The sequence below is a fragment of the Lontra canadensis genome, unplaced genomic scaffold, assembly GCF_010015895.1.
Source record: "Lontra canadensis isolate GAN:19392208 unplaced genomic scaffold, GSC_riverotter_1.0 scaffold15, whole genome shotgun sequence".
Lineage (NCBI taxonomy): Eukaryota > Metazoa > Chordata > Mammalia > Carnivora > Mustelidae > Lontra > Lontra canadensis.
The window spans coordinates 18,140,385-18,154,307 of record NW_022631009.1 but is presented as its reverse complement, the minus strand read 5'-3'; positions in this window follow the sequence as shown (position 1 = coordinate 18,154,307).

Genomic DNA, 13,923 nt, shown 5'->3' with positions numbered 1-13,923 from the left:
CCAAGTGGGATTTATTCCAGGGCTGCAAGTTTGGTTCAACATCCTCAAATCAATCAATGTGATACAATACATTACTAAAAAAAAAAGAACAAGAACCATATGATACTCTCCATAGATGCTGAAAAAGTATTTGACAAAGTACAGCATCCCTTCCTGATCAAAACTCTTCAAAGTGTAGGGATAGAGGGCACATACCTCAATATTATCAAGGCCATCTATGAAAAACCCACCGCAAATATCATTCTCAATGGAGAAAAACTGAAAGCTTTTCCACTAAGGTCAGGAACATGGCAGGGATGTCCATTATCACCACTGCTATTCAACATAGTACTAGAAGTCCTAGCCTCAGCAATCAGACAACAAAAGGAAATTAAAGGCATCCAAATCGGCAAAGAAGAAGTCAAACTATCACTCTTCGCAGATGATATGATACTATATGTGGAAAACCCAAAAGACTCCACTCCAAAACTGCTAGAACTTGTACAGGAATTCAGTAAAGTGTCAGGATATAAAATCAATGCACAGAAATCAGTTGCATTTCTCTACACCAACAAGACAGAAGAAAGAGAAATTAAGGAGTCAATCCATTTACAATTGCACCCAAAACCATAAGATACCTAGGAATAAACCTAACCAAAGAGGCTAAGAATCTATACTCAGAAAACTATAAAGTACTCGTGAAAGAAGTAGACACAAAGAGGAAGACACAAAGAAATGGAAAAATGTTCCATGCTCCTGGATTCGAAGAATAAATATTGTGAAAATGTCTACGCTACCTAAAGCAATCTACACATTTAATGTAATTCCTATCAAAATACCATCCATTTTTTTTCAAAGAAATGGAACAAATAATCCTAAAATTTATATGGAATCAGAAAAGACCTCGAATAGCCAAAGGAATATTGAAAAAGAAAGCCAAAGTTGATGGCATCACAACTCCGGACTTCAAGCTCTATTACAAAGCTGTCATCATCAAGACAGCATGGTACTGGCACAAAAACAGACACATAGATCAATGGAACAGAATAGAGAGCCCAGAAATAGACCCTCAACTCTATGGTCAACTAATCTTCGACAAAGCTGGAAAGAATGTCCACTGGAAAAAAAGACAGCCTCTTCAACAAATGGTTTTGGGAAAATCGGACAGCCACATGCAGAAAGATGAAATCAGACCATTTCCTTACACCACACACGAAAATAGACTCAAAATGGATGAAGGACCTCAATGTCAGAAAGGAATCCATCAAAATCCTTGAGGAGAACACAGGCAGCAACCTCTTCAACCTCAGCCACAGCAACATCTTCCCAGGAACATCACCAAAGGCAAGGGAAGCAAGGGCAAAAATGAACTATTGGGATTTTACCAAGATCAAAAGCTTTTGCACAGCAAAGGAAACAGTTAACAAAACCAAAAGACAACTGACAGAATGGGAGAAGATATTTGCAAACGACATATCAGATAAAGGGCTAGTGTCCAAAATCTATAAAGAACTTAGCAAACTCAACACCTAAAGAACAAATAATCCAATCAAGAAATGGGCAGAAGACATGAACAGACATTTCTGCAAAGAAGACATCCAGATGGCCAACAGACACATGAAAAAGTGCTCCATATCACTCGGCATCAGGGAAATACAAATCAAAACCACAATGAGATATCACCTCACACCAGTCAGAATGGCTAAAATTAACAAGTCAGGAAATGACAGATGCTGGCGAGGATGCGGAGAAAGGGGAACCCTCCTACACTGTTGGTGGGAATGCAAGCTGGTGCAACCACTCTGGAAAACAGCATGGAGGTTCCTCAAAATGTTGAAAATAGAACTACCCTATGACCCAGCAATTGCACTGGGTATTTACCCTAAAGATCAAATGTAGTGATCCGAAGGGACACGTGCACCCTAATGTTTATAGCAGCAATGTCTACAATAGCCAAACTATGGAAAGAACCTAGATGTCCATCAACAGATGAATGAATAAAGAAGATGTGGTATATATACACAATGGAATACTATGCAGCCATCAAAAGAAATGAAATCTTGCCATTTGCGACGACGTGGATGGAACTAGAGGGTATCATGCTTAGCGAAATAAGTCAATCAGAGAAAGACAACTATCATATGATCTCCCTGATATGAGTAAGTGGAGATGCAACATGGGGGGTTAAGGGCGTAGGAGAAGAATAAATGAAACAAGATGGGATTAGGAGGGAGACAAACCATAAGTGACTCTTAATCTCACAAAACAGAGAGTTGCTGGGGGGAGGGGGGTTGGGAGAAGGGGGGTGGGTTTATGGACATTGGGGAGGGTATGTGCTATGGTGAGTGCTGTGAAGTGTGTAAACCTGGCGATTCACAGACCTGTACCCCTGGGGATAAAAATATGTTTATAAAAAATAAAAATAAATTTAAAAATATATATATCAGCTGCTGACAACTTACAGCTGTGCCCCTCACAGAACGTTGTCCTCAGCCACAAGACTATACCTTGCCCAGAGCTATGAGCCTTTCCAGAGGGCAGCCCCCAGCTATGACTGGTTGACTCAGGATTATGAAGACCAGATTCCTTTAGAATGAGCTAAAGCCTCAGTCTCAACCATGTTCCTGGTTAGTTTCTCACTCTGACCCACCCTGCCTTCTTTGTGCCCTTAATAAGTGTATGTCCCAAGAGCACATCCCTTGCCTTCTGCGTATTACTCTCTGTCTCAGAATCTGTTTCCAAGGGAACCCAATATAAGATCTAAAACTTCTATTCACTCTAACAAAGTAAACACAATGGAAAAGAAAACAAGGAATTACTTTAATTTTAGGTTAGTTACTAGGTGCAATTAGACTTCTCTTTTGAAATTAGGAAACCTTTTTTTTAAAAGAAATATTGTGCATAGTGACTGGCATTCTCATAGTCACCCATGGTTTTTTTGGCATGTTAGACACTGATGAATGTCATTCAAGCCACTCCATCTATAGTATTTTGTAATGGCGGCCTAGGCAAACTAATAAAGGCAGCCCAGAAACTAGGGTGGGGTGCTATCAGGAATATCCCATTGTGGAAAAGAAGTCTTATGTCAAGCCAGCAGAGAGAAAAGAAGGTTGAAAATTTTGTAACCCACGTGGGTTTTTTTGTATTAAATTCAGCCTACTATTTATCACTACTAGAAAGTTATTTTGTGACTGCTTCTTCCCTCGAGCGTTTTGCAGTGGCAAACGAGAGTCATGATAGACTAGGTTATACTGTGGCAATAAGTGTCTCTAAACACCTCAGTGGCTTGCAATGACAAAGATTTGTCCCTCCCTTATTCTACTTATCAAGTTAGGGTCAGCTTCTGCTCTGATCCAGTTAATTTCACTTTGGGACTCAAGGTAATGGAGAAGTCTTCTTGTGGAATTGTGGGCCACACATACTGATTTATAGCTTCTACTCAGAAGTGGCCTCTATTTGGCCAAAACAAGTCAGGCAGCCACTTCTGAGTACAACAGGGCAGTGATGGGTAATCTTCCCATAGACAGAGACACCACAGAGAGAAGCACCAAAATTATAGGTAAACAGTAATACAGTCTACCACAGTGAGGTGGTTTTTTTTTTTCTCCTTAAAGAGTGGTCCAGGGGCGCCTGGGTGGCTCAGTGGGTTAAAGCCTCTGCCTTCGGCTCAGGTCATGATTCCAGGGTCCTGGGATCAAGCCCTGCATTAGGCTCTCTGCTCAGCAGGGAGCCTGTTTTCCCCTCTCTCTCTGCCTGCCTCTTTGCCTACTTGTGGTCTCTCTTTCTGTCTGTCAAATAAATAAATAAAATCTTAAAAAAAAAAAAAAGACTGGTCCATATGCATGGAAATCCAATCAAAGTGGACCCATAACTATAGTGGTCTTTGCATTTCTATATTCCTTTGGGGTAAATACCCAGTAGTGCAATTGCAGGGTCATAGGGTAGCTCTATTTTTAATTTTTCAAGGAATCTCCACACTGTTTTCTAAAGTGGCAGCACCAACTTTCATTCCCACTAACAGTATAAGAGGGTTCCCCTTTCTCCACATCTTCTCCAACACTTGTTGTTTCCTGTCCTGTTAATTTTGGCCATTCTAACTGGTGTAAGGTGGTATCTCAATGTAGTTTTGATTTGATTTTCCCTGATGGCTAATGATGATGAATATTTTTTCATGTGTCTGTTAGCCATTTGTATGTCTTCAGAAAGGATGAATACCCAACTTTTTTATCAACATGGATGGGACTGGAGGAGATTATGCTGTGAAATAAGTCAAGCAGAGAGAGTCAATTATCATATGGTTTCACTTACTTATGGAGCATAAGGAATAACATGGAGGACATTAGGAGAAGGAAAGGAAAAGTAAATTGGGGTAAATCAGAGGGAGAGGTGAAGCATGAGAGACTGCAGACTCTGAGAAACAAACTGAGGGTTTTGGAGGGGAGGAAGGTGGGGGGATGGGTGAGCCTGGTGGTGGGTATTATGGAAGGCAGGTATTGCATGGAGCACTGGGTGTGGTGCATAAACAATGAATCTTGGAACACTGAAAAAAATAAAATTAAATTAAGATGTTAAAAAAATAGAGATTAACAACATAAAACATTTAATAAAAAAGATGCCATGTATTTTGAATGTTATCGACATCCTATGAGATTATTCTCATAAAAGATAATTATTTTATTGTTTTAAACTTTATTGTTTAAACATTTTGCTATTTCTATCATCAGAAAATTAGAATCTCTAAATCCATAATGTAAGAGGACAAATTAGACAGGCATATATCTAATTTGTAAATACATGAAGGGAGGGAAGTAAAGAGAGGGAGGGAAAGAAGGAAAAAAGGAGAGTGTGAAAGGCCTCACTAGAAATCCAGCACCATATGTAATACTAGAAAGTCCTAATATGACCTGGGAGTTCAGGAGGGAAAGAAGGAAATAAGGAGGAGAGTGTGAAAGGCCTCACTAGAAATCCAGTACCATATGTAATACTAGAAAGTCCTAATATGACCTGGGAGTTCTGCAAGGAATCACCATGGACAGTTCCCATGGTGTGTGTCTGCTGTGGATAAAGTGACTATACTTCTTACTGCTAAGAGGTGTGGAGTTCTGGAGTAAACAGCCAGGCTTATCACCTTTCCAAATAAGATGACCATTTGAGGCTTGTAAAGTCATCTAATAATCCAAATATGCTTGGGATTAAAAACAGGGTATATTCAAGTCATAAGCATTTTGCTGGGGACATAGACATCTCTGTATCTTCAGATATCAGAGAAATGCCTGAAAGGTGATCCTGATAAGGAAGAAGAAAATAAAAAAATCTTTGTTTGTGATCCTCTCTTGGCTATGTCTCTGGGATCAAGACATGAGAATCAGCCCTTTGAGTTAATCCAAAACTAACCCAACTTTGTGGAGTTGCATAACCCGGTTTAGCGAAGTTAGTGGTCTTTGGGGTCAAACATACCTGAATCAGAATCCTATCTTTGCCTCACAGCAGCCATGTGACCAGAGCAACTTAACCTCTCTGAACCTTGGATTCTTCATCTGTAATATGGGGATAATAATCTGAATTATTTATATGGTTGTGATGAAGATTAAATGAAATACATGTAACACTCCTGGCACATGACAAGTCCTTACTCAGGTGTAGCTATCATTAGTCATCATAATCATTAGCTTTATCATCTTCATCATGATAAGCCAATCTATATAATTAGGGAGGTAGACTTGTACCTCAATCATAAAACATTCCACAGGCTGAGGAGGTAATGTTTGTTCCCACAACTATGTTCATAGTGTAATTACATGCTCTAGATTTCTTATTTCAAAAACATTACAATCTATCTCATTAATAAACTGATTAGTGATTTAATACTTTGTTTTTAATGGTTTTTAAAATCTGATTATTACATCCTAATTGTTTTTCCCATTAAATTTAGCATCAGCCACAGCACCACAAAAATGAGTGCCTTCATAATTGAACGATTTCCATTCTCATTGAGACGTATCTGAAGTTTGTGATTTCATGAACTGAAATGATTTCTTTGTCTTCATTCAGAAAGAGAAAACATCTGCTCTCTAATAATAATGTCATGGGAAATTACTACAGAAATCAGTCATTTTGTACTTCCTCCTTGGGTAAATTTGCAAACTTCATAGCTTTGTAGGGTTATTTCAAGAGAAAAGAGAAAATTAAATCTATCCAAAAATGCTGCCTTCTAAACCTAATTGCTACCAAGCTATTTTCTTCCCATATTCAGACTGTTACTGGGTGAAGCACAATTTGTGGGATGGCATTTTTTGGGAAGGCACAATAAAGAAAATTAATTATAGAGCTCCAGAGCTCATCTGCCCAAGCAGAAGGAAGATATACATTAATAAGCGACTAACTAAAACCCACACAAATCTGAATATTTCCCTTCCTAAGAATGAATTCTTCTTAGGTGCTTTGATAGCCATGGGCTGTATGATTGGAATATAGACAATAAATGGGCAGGCATGTTAGGCTTTAAAGTGCCATTCTGTGTCAGTTCTCTGGCCATTTCACCAAGAGTTTAATTTAATCTGAAATTTATTTTCTGTGCAAAAACATTTTTTATTTTCTTACCTGAGAAGACAAAAGTTGGAGATGCTTTCCTTATGAGCTCATCTCCCTTCCCATAATACCCAAAGAGACTGCTATCTGTAAATGGCTCAAGAAAAAGAGAATAGAACTAGAAAACAAAAATCCTAGAACACAGTGGGGAAAAAAGCACAAATTTTAGAAACTGTGATTTACTTACTTGTGAATTTATCATTTTTAAAACAAATAACCAATACTGGAAAGAAGATTGAGAAATTGGTACCATATTCCACTGTTGGTAAAGCTATGAACTGATACAAACTCCTTGAAAAGTTGGTACCTCATCTCCAAAACCAAGAATGTAAGAATCTTAGACTATGCGCTCTAGAGTTGGAAGCCTGCCTTCTAGTCCTTACCATTACATGCTGTGTGACTCAATAAGTCTCTTGGGTTTCCTGAACTTCATTCTCCTCATCTATAAACACTAGAAGAATAATACTGTCAACCTCTTATGTCTGTCATGAAAGTCAATTGAGACAATAACTGTAAAATATTTATTACAGAGTATATTCATTTTCTATTGCTGCAAAACAATTTACCACAAAATCTGTAGTTTATAACTGTATATATTTCTTATATCACAGTTTTTGTGGGGTGCAAGTCTGCATATGGCTTGCTGGGCCCTCTGCAAGGCTGCAGTCAAAGTGTCTGCTGGAGCTGTATTTTCATCTGAAGGCTTGATGGCAGATGTAATTGGCTCTTGGATGAAAGCCATCCTCATCTCCTAACAGTTGCCCTCAACTCCTTGCTACCTGGGCCTTTAACATGAACACTTTTTCAAATCTAGCAACAGAGAAAATCCCTAGAATGAGTCTTCTGGAGAAACTGAGCCTTACATAATGTAAGATAATCACATCCTATCGCTTTTGTCATGTTCTACCAATTAAAAGTAAGTCAGGTCCTGTTCATATGCAAGGTGAGGAAAATAACCCAAAGCCATGAATACCATGAGTTGGGGATTAGGAATGCCATCTTAGAGTCTATTTCCCACAGAGAGACATATTAAATGTTAGCTATTGCATATAATAAGAAATACGGCACAAAATTATTTATGACATAGAAAAATGTGAAACAACTTAAATGGCCACCATTTATGGAAATGCAAGGTCAATGTGGCTGAAGCATACTGTGTGAAATGCAGGGGGACAATGGAATTACCAAATCAGAAGGAGAAGGTCAAAATTTTCCTGGCTTAGCTACAGAACTCCCTCAACAGAAGAGTACAAGTGAACCCAACACAAGGAGTGGGGATACATAGAATTTTTTAAAGTGATACAAAGTATTTCTTTAGCCATAAACATAATTCAGGGGAGGATGGGATTATTTATAGAATGTTTAAAAATTATATAAGGTATTTCATTAGCCATAAACACAATTTTTATCAGTCATAGCAGAATTTGGGTCTAAATCACTGGTTGTAAACAGAGGAGAAAGTTTATAAAGAGAAACAGTAAAATATAATAAGTTAAGGTTCTGTTAGGTGTCAGGAGGGACAGTCTTCTTAACAATGCTCTGTCCCAAAGGTATTTTATCTTGCCAAAGATGATAGGATCAGTGTCTTGAGAGAGCAAAGAATAAACAGAGCTTGGTCTTGTGTTTTGGCTTTATTTTAACCACAATACAAAGGGAAACAGAGAACTAGTGTTACATACCAGAAATTAAAACATAGTTTTAAGAGTGTTAGAACAAGAAACTTCACTTTTGGCGCTAAAAGAATTTAAACTCTTGAGGGTTTATTTTAAGTTCAGTTATATCTGACCGGACTAATATATATAGTTTATGAACCATTATTACTCTAGTCATGTTTTGTGACTTCTCATAATTTCCTAAAACATACTTCATGATCCTTGAGGGGCACAAACACATAGTAAATTTACATAGTAGATGGGTAATGACAGGTTCTTGTAATAAAATAATTTGACATCAAGCATTTACCATGCCACTTTACAGTGGATAGCAAAGAACTTCACCTAGAGCAGTAAAGTTTGAGAACTTGTCTCCCTTAATTATTCATTCTATAACTAATCCATACTCAATGAATAAATATTTAGTTCCTGAAGGCCAAAAATATACTGAATCCTCTGACCTCTTATCAGCAAATAGAAAAGAAAAAAATTTACAGGCAGTGTTGGAATAAAAATTTCAAATGTTTTCTTCAGAGTTTCCCTATTGAAACTGATTTTCTTCTTAAAGGAAGATTTGTATTTCTGATTCTGCTTCTTCTTTCTCAAAGAGAGAACTTGTGTTACTCTGTTTTCAGAGAAGACCAACATGCCAACAGACTGAGGAGGAAAAGTACCCAGAATAAACTGTAGGAATATGACCAGATGGATGGGAATAAGAACACAGATTTCTAGTCAGAGGTCAGTAGATCTGAGATTCTGCATGTCTAACAAGCTCCCAGGTGATACCTACAGAGTGGGTATGAGAACCCCACTCAGAATAAGAAAGGTATAACTAGTGTGAGGCCAGGTTGAGCTGAGTGACCCAGCATAGCCCACTGTGGTCAGAAATGTAAGCAGGACCAGAAGGAACTAGGAAACCAGTGCAGATGTTAACCTTATAGTCAAGTGAATAAGGCAGGTCTACTAGAGCAGAGCATCCCTACAAGTGTACCCCAAGACACTGACCCTTCAATCTTCCAGGGGCTGGAGCCCTGAGCTCATCACCCTCATACCATGAAGCCTCCACTGGGGCTCCAAGTCTTGACAATTTGTCACAGAGCGTAACAAAAATGTCATTTTTTCAGTGTGTCATAATGGGTAAAAAGCTGGGAAACACTGCTTTGGAGTTCTGAAGTCTGAAGATTTAGCTTTCATGAACTGGTACCTAAGAAAAAGTCTTCAGAGGCCAAAATGTGGAAGAATATGTGAGCAAAAGAAAGCTCAACATGGAAAAACCCAGAGACCAAGAAAAGGCAAGGCCAAATGGTTGCATAAGAATGCAGTGTGAAAAAATGTTCATTTTTTCAACATCACTCATCAGGAAAATACAAATCGAAACTACTATGAGATACCTCACACCTCACATATGTCAGAATGGCTAAAATTAACAAGTCAGGAAAGAATGGATGTGGGTGAGGTGAGGAAGGTTCCTTCCCTTTCTAGGGGAACCTTCTCACTTTGTTGGTAGGAATACAAGCTGGTGCACCCACTCTGGGAAACAGTATGGAGGGTCCTCAAAAAGTCATCTGGGTGATCAGAAGAGACCCCGAATTGCTAAGGAAATATTGAAAAAGAAAAATAAAACTGGGGGCATCACGTTACTTGATTTCAAGCTTCACTACAAAGCTGTGATCACCAAGACAATATGGTACTGGCATAAAAACAGACACATAGACCAGTGGAACAGAGTAGAGAGCCCAGATATGGACCCTCAACTCTATGGTCAAATAATCTTCGACAAAGCAGGAAAAAATATAAAGTGGAAAAAAGACAGTCTCTTCAATAAATGGTGCTGGGAAAATTGGACAGCTATATGTAGAAGAATGAAACTCAACTATTCTCTTACATCGTACACAAAGATAAACTTGAAATGGATAAAAGACCTCAACATGAGACAGGAATCCATCAGAATCCTAGAGGATAACATAGGTAGTAACCTCTTTGATATCAGCCACAGCAACTTCTTTCAAGATATGTCTCCAAAGACAAAGGAAACAAAAGCGAAAATAAAACTTTTGGGACTTCATCAAGATCAAAAGCTTCTGCACAGCAAAGGAAACAGTCAACAAAACAGAGGCAACCCACAGAATGGGAGAAGATATTCACAAATAACAGTACAGACAAAAGGTTGATATTCAGGATCTACAAAGAACTTCTTAAACTCAACACACACAAAACAGATAATCATGTCAAAAAATGGGCAGAAGATACGAACAGACACTTCTCCAATGAAGACATACAAATGGCTATCAGACACATGAAAAAGTGTTCATCATCACTAGCCATCAGGGAGATTCAAATTAAAACCACATTGAGATACCAACTTATACCAGTTAGAATGGCCAAAATTAGCAAGACAGGAAACAACGTGTGTTGGAGAGGATGTGGAGAAAGGGGAACCCTCTTACACTGTTGGTGGGAATGCAAGTTGGTGCAGCCACTTTGGAGAACAGTGTGGAGATTCCTTAAGAAATTAAAAATAGAGCTTCCCTATGACCCTGCAATTGCACTACTGGGTATTTACCCCAAAGATACAGATGTAGTGAAAAGAAGGGCCATCTGTACCCCAATGTTTATAGCAGCAATGGCCGCGGTCGCCAAACTGTAGAAAGAACCAATACCCTTCAATGGACAAATGGATAAGGAAGATGTGGTCCATATACACTATGGAGTATTATGCCTCCATCAGAAAGGATGAATACCCAACTTTTGTATCAACATGGATGGGACTGGAAGAGATTATGTATGCTGAGTGAAATAAGTCAATCAGAGAGAGTCAATTATCATATGGTTTCACTTATTTGTGGAGCATAACAAACAACATGGAGGACATGGGGAGATGGAGAGGAGAAGGGAGTTGAGGGAAATTGGAAGGGGAGGTGAACCATGAGAGACTATGGACTATGAAAAACAATCTGAGGGTTTTGAATGGGCGGGGGGTAGGAGGTTGGGGGAGCCAGGTGGTGGGTATTATGGAGGGCACGTATTGCATGGAGCACTGGGTGTGGTACATAAACAATGAATTCTATTACACTGAAAAGAAATAATAAAAAAAATTCACGTGGGTGGCTCAGTGTGTTAAGTGTCTGCCTTTGGCTCAGGTTGTGATCTCAGGGTCCTGGAATCGAGCCCTGAATCAGCCTCTCTGCTCAGTGGGGATTCTGCCTCTCCCTCTGTGCTCTCTCTCTCTCTTTCAAATAAATAAATAAAATCTTTTTCAAAAACTTAAAAATAGGACTACCCTATGACCCAGCAATTGTCCTACTAGGTATTTATCCAAAGGATACATTGTGATTCAAAGGGGGCACATGCACCCCAATGTTTATAGCAGCAGTGTTCACAATAGCCAAAATATGGAAAGAGCACAGATGTCCATGGACAGATGAATGGATAAAGAAGATGTGGTATATATACAATGAAATACTTCTCAGCCATCCAAAAGAATAAAACCTTGCCATTTGCAATGACATGGATGGAACTAGAGGGTATCACGCTAAGCAAAATAAGACAAAGAAAATTATCGTGATTTCACTCATATGTGGCATTTAAGAAACAAAACAGATGAAGGTATGGTAAAAGAAGGAAAAATAAAATAAGACGAAAATAGAGAGGGAGACAAACCACAAGAGACTCTTAACTATAAGAAACAAAGTGAAGGTTGCTGGAGGGGAAGTAGGTGTAGGGATGGGGTAACTGGGTGATGGGCATTAAGGAGGGCACGTGAGGTAATGAGCCTTGGGTGGGTATTGTATGCAACTGATGACAAACTAAATTCTACCTCTGAAACTAATAAGACAGTACATTTTAATTAAATTGAATTTAAATTTTAAAAAAAGAATGCAGTGTAGCCTGGTGGAAGACACTTGTGATGCCCTGACAGGTACTGACGATATTCAGGAGTCTGAGGGGTAAATAAAGATCAATATGAAATTCTAGCAATGAACACAGGCTGGAACCAGAAGTACAGAGTTCTGAAAAAGTGGACTAGAATCAGATTTGGGAACAGCTACTCATGGCTAGAAGAGTTTGCCAAACTCTTGAGGAAGAATTGGAATTTATGTAAAAAACCTGCAATGTATATTGACATGTATGTGAATGCTCTTTTTTTTTTTAAAGCAACTATGTAACATTCATATAGTTATGTTTTTGTTCTTAGCTCATTCCTTTTGTTGTTTCCAAAGACTGGGGAATCAAGAAATGTCTTCAGATATGTCTTCAGTAGTGAACCCTGGGCATACCTAGCTGAGTACCTTCATTTCTTTTTAGAGAGAGACAGAGAGCAGGTGAGTGGGGGAGGAGCAGACAGAGAGGGAGAAAGAATTCTTTTTTTTTTTTTTTTTTGGGGGGGGAGATTATGATTTTTTTTTTTTTTTTTTTTACACAGATCACAAGTAGGCAGAGAGGCAGGCAGAGAGAGACAGGAGGAGGAGGCAGGCTCCCTGCTGAGCAGAGAGCCCGATGCAGGACTTGATCCCAGGACCCTGAGATCATGACCTGAGCCGAAGGCAGAGGCTTTAACCACTGAGCCACCCAGGCGCCCCAGAGAGAGAGAATCTTAAGCAGACTCCACGCTAGTGCAGAGCCCGACTCAGGGCTCAATCTCAGAACCCTGTGATCATGACCTGAGCCAAAATCAAGAGTCTGAGGCTTAAACAGCTGAGCCACCCAGGCGCCCCTGGGCACATTGATCCTGATGTCTTATGTCAGGACTCTCCTTAACTAGGTAGCTGTGGACCCAGTGATTTGTGTCTGTTTGCCAGCAGCAAAGGAACTATGCAGTCAAGTTCTCCCTTTAGACTTTTCCCCAAAGTCCTATACAAAACAAGTATCAGCCCACCAGTTCCCACATTGAAGATGGCAGCATCACAATTTCATTCCCTAGAGAACCTCAACTTCACTTTCCCAGCAACATCAATGGGGCTCTTACCAGCGGTTCAAGTTCATCTTCCTTCCTTGACTTCTCTGGAACCCTCCGTGATTGCTTATAACTCTTCAACTTAAAAATGTCCCAGTACATAAAATTAAACTTGTTTGCTATTTTTTTCAGTACAGACAATTGTTGAGACCTGTAAGGTAAATCCAGTCAGTTCAATCAGTGAAACTTAACATTTCTGGATCTTTTTGTCCTTCCTCTTTCATGTGTTAAATCAAGTTGTAAACAAAATGTAACTTTATTTTTGTCCTCTAATGACCTTTTAAAATTCATTCAGTGAGCATACTTCTACCCTGCCCTGGATGAAAATTTGGTAAGTACCATGGCTTTTTCTGTTCCTTCTTGGGTTATAGACTCTCCTAGGGTCCATGAATTGCAAATACAGATCAGTCAAGTAATTTGTATCCAGTCCAAGATATTAATCAAAACTTCTAGGAGTAGGAGCAAGATGGTAGAGGAGTAGGGGACCTAAATATCATAGGGTCTCAAGAATTCAGTTAGAAAGTTATCAAACTATTCTGAACACCTACAAACTCAACAGGAGAGCAAAGAGAAGAATAGCAGCAATTTCAGGAGCAGAAAAGCGACAATTTTCTGGAAGGTAGGACATGTGGAGAAGTGAATCCAAGGCAATATAAGGAAAGAGGGACGGCGGGGGGAGGCCAGCTCCCAGCAAATGGCAGAGCAGTGGAGCACAAAATCAGAACTTTGAGAAGTCTGCCCCACTGAGGG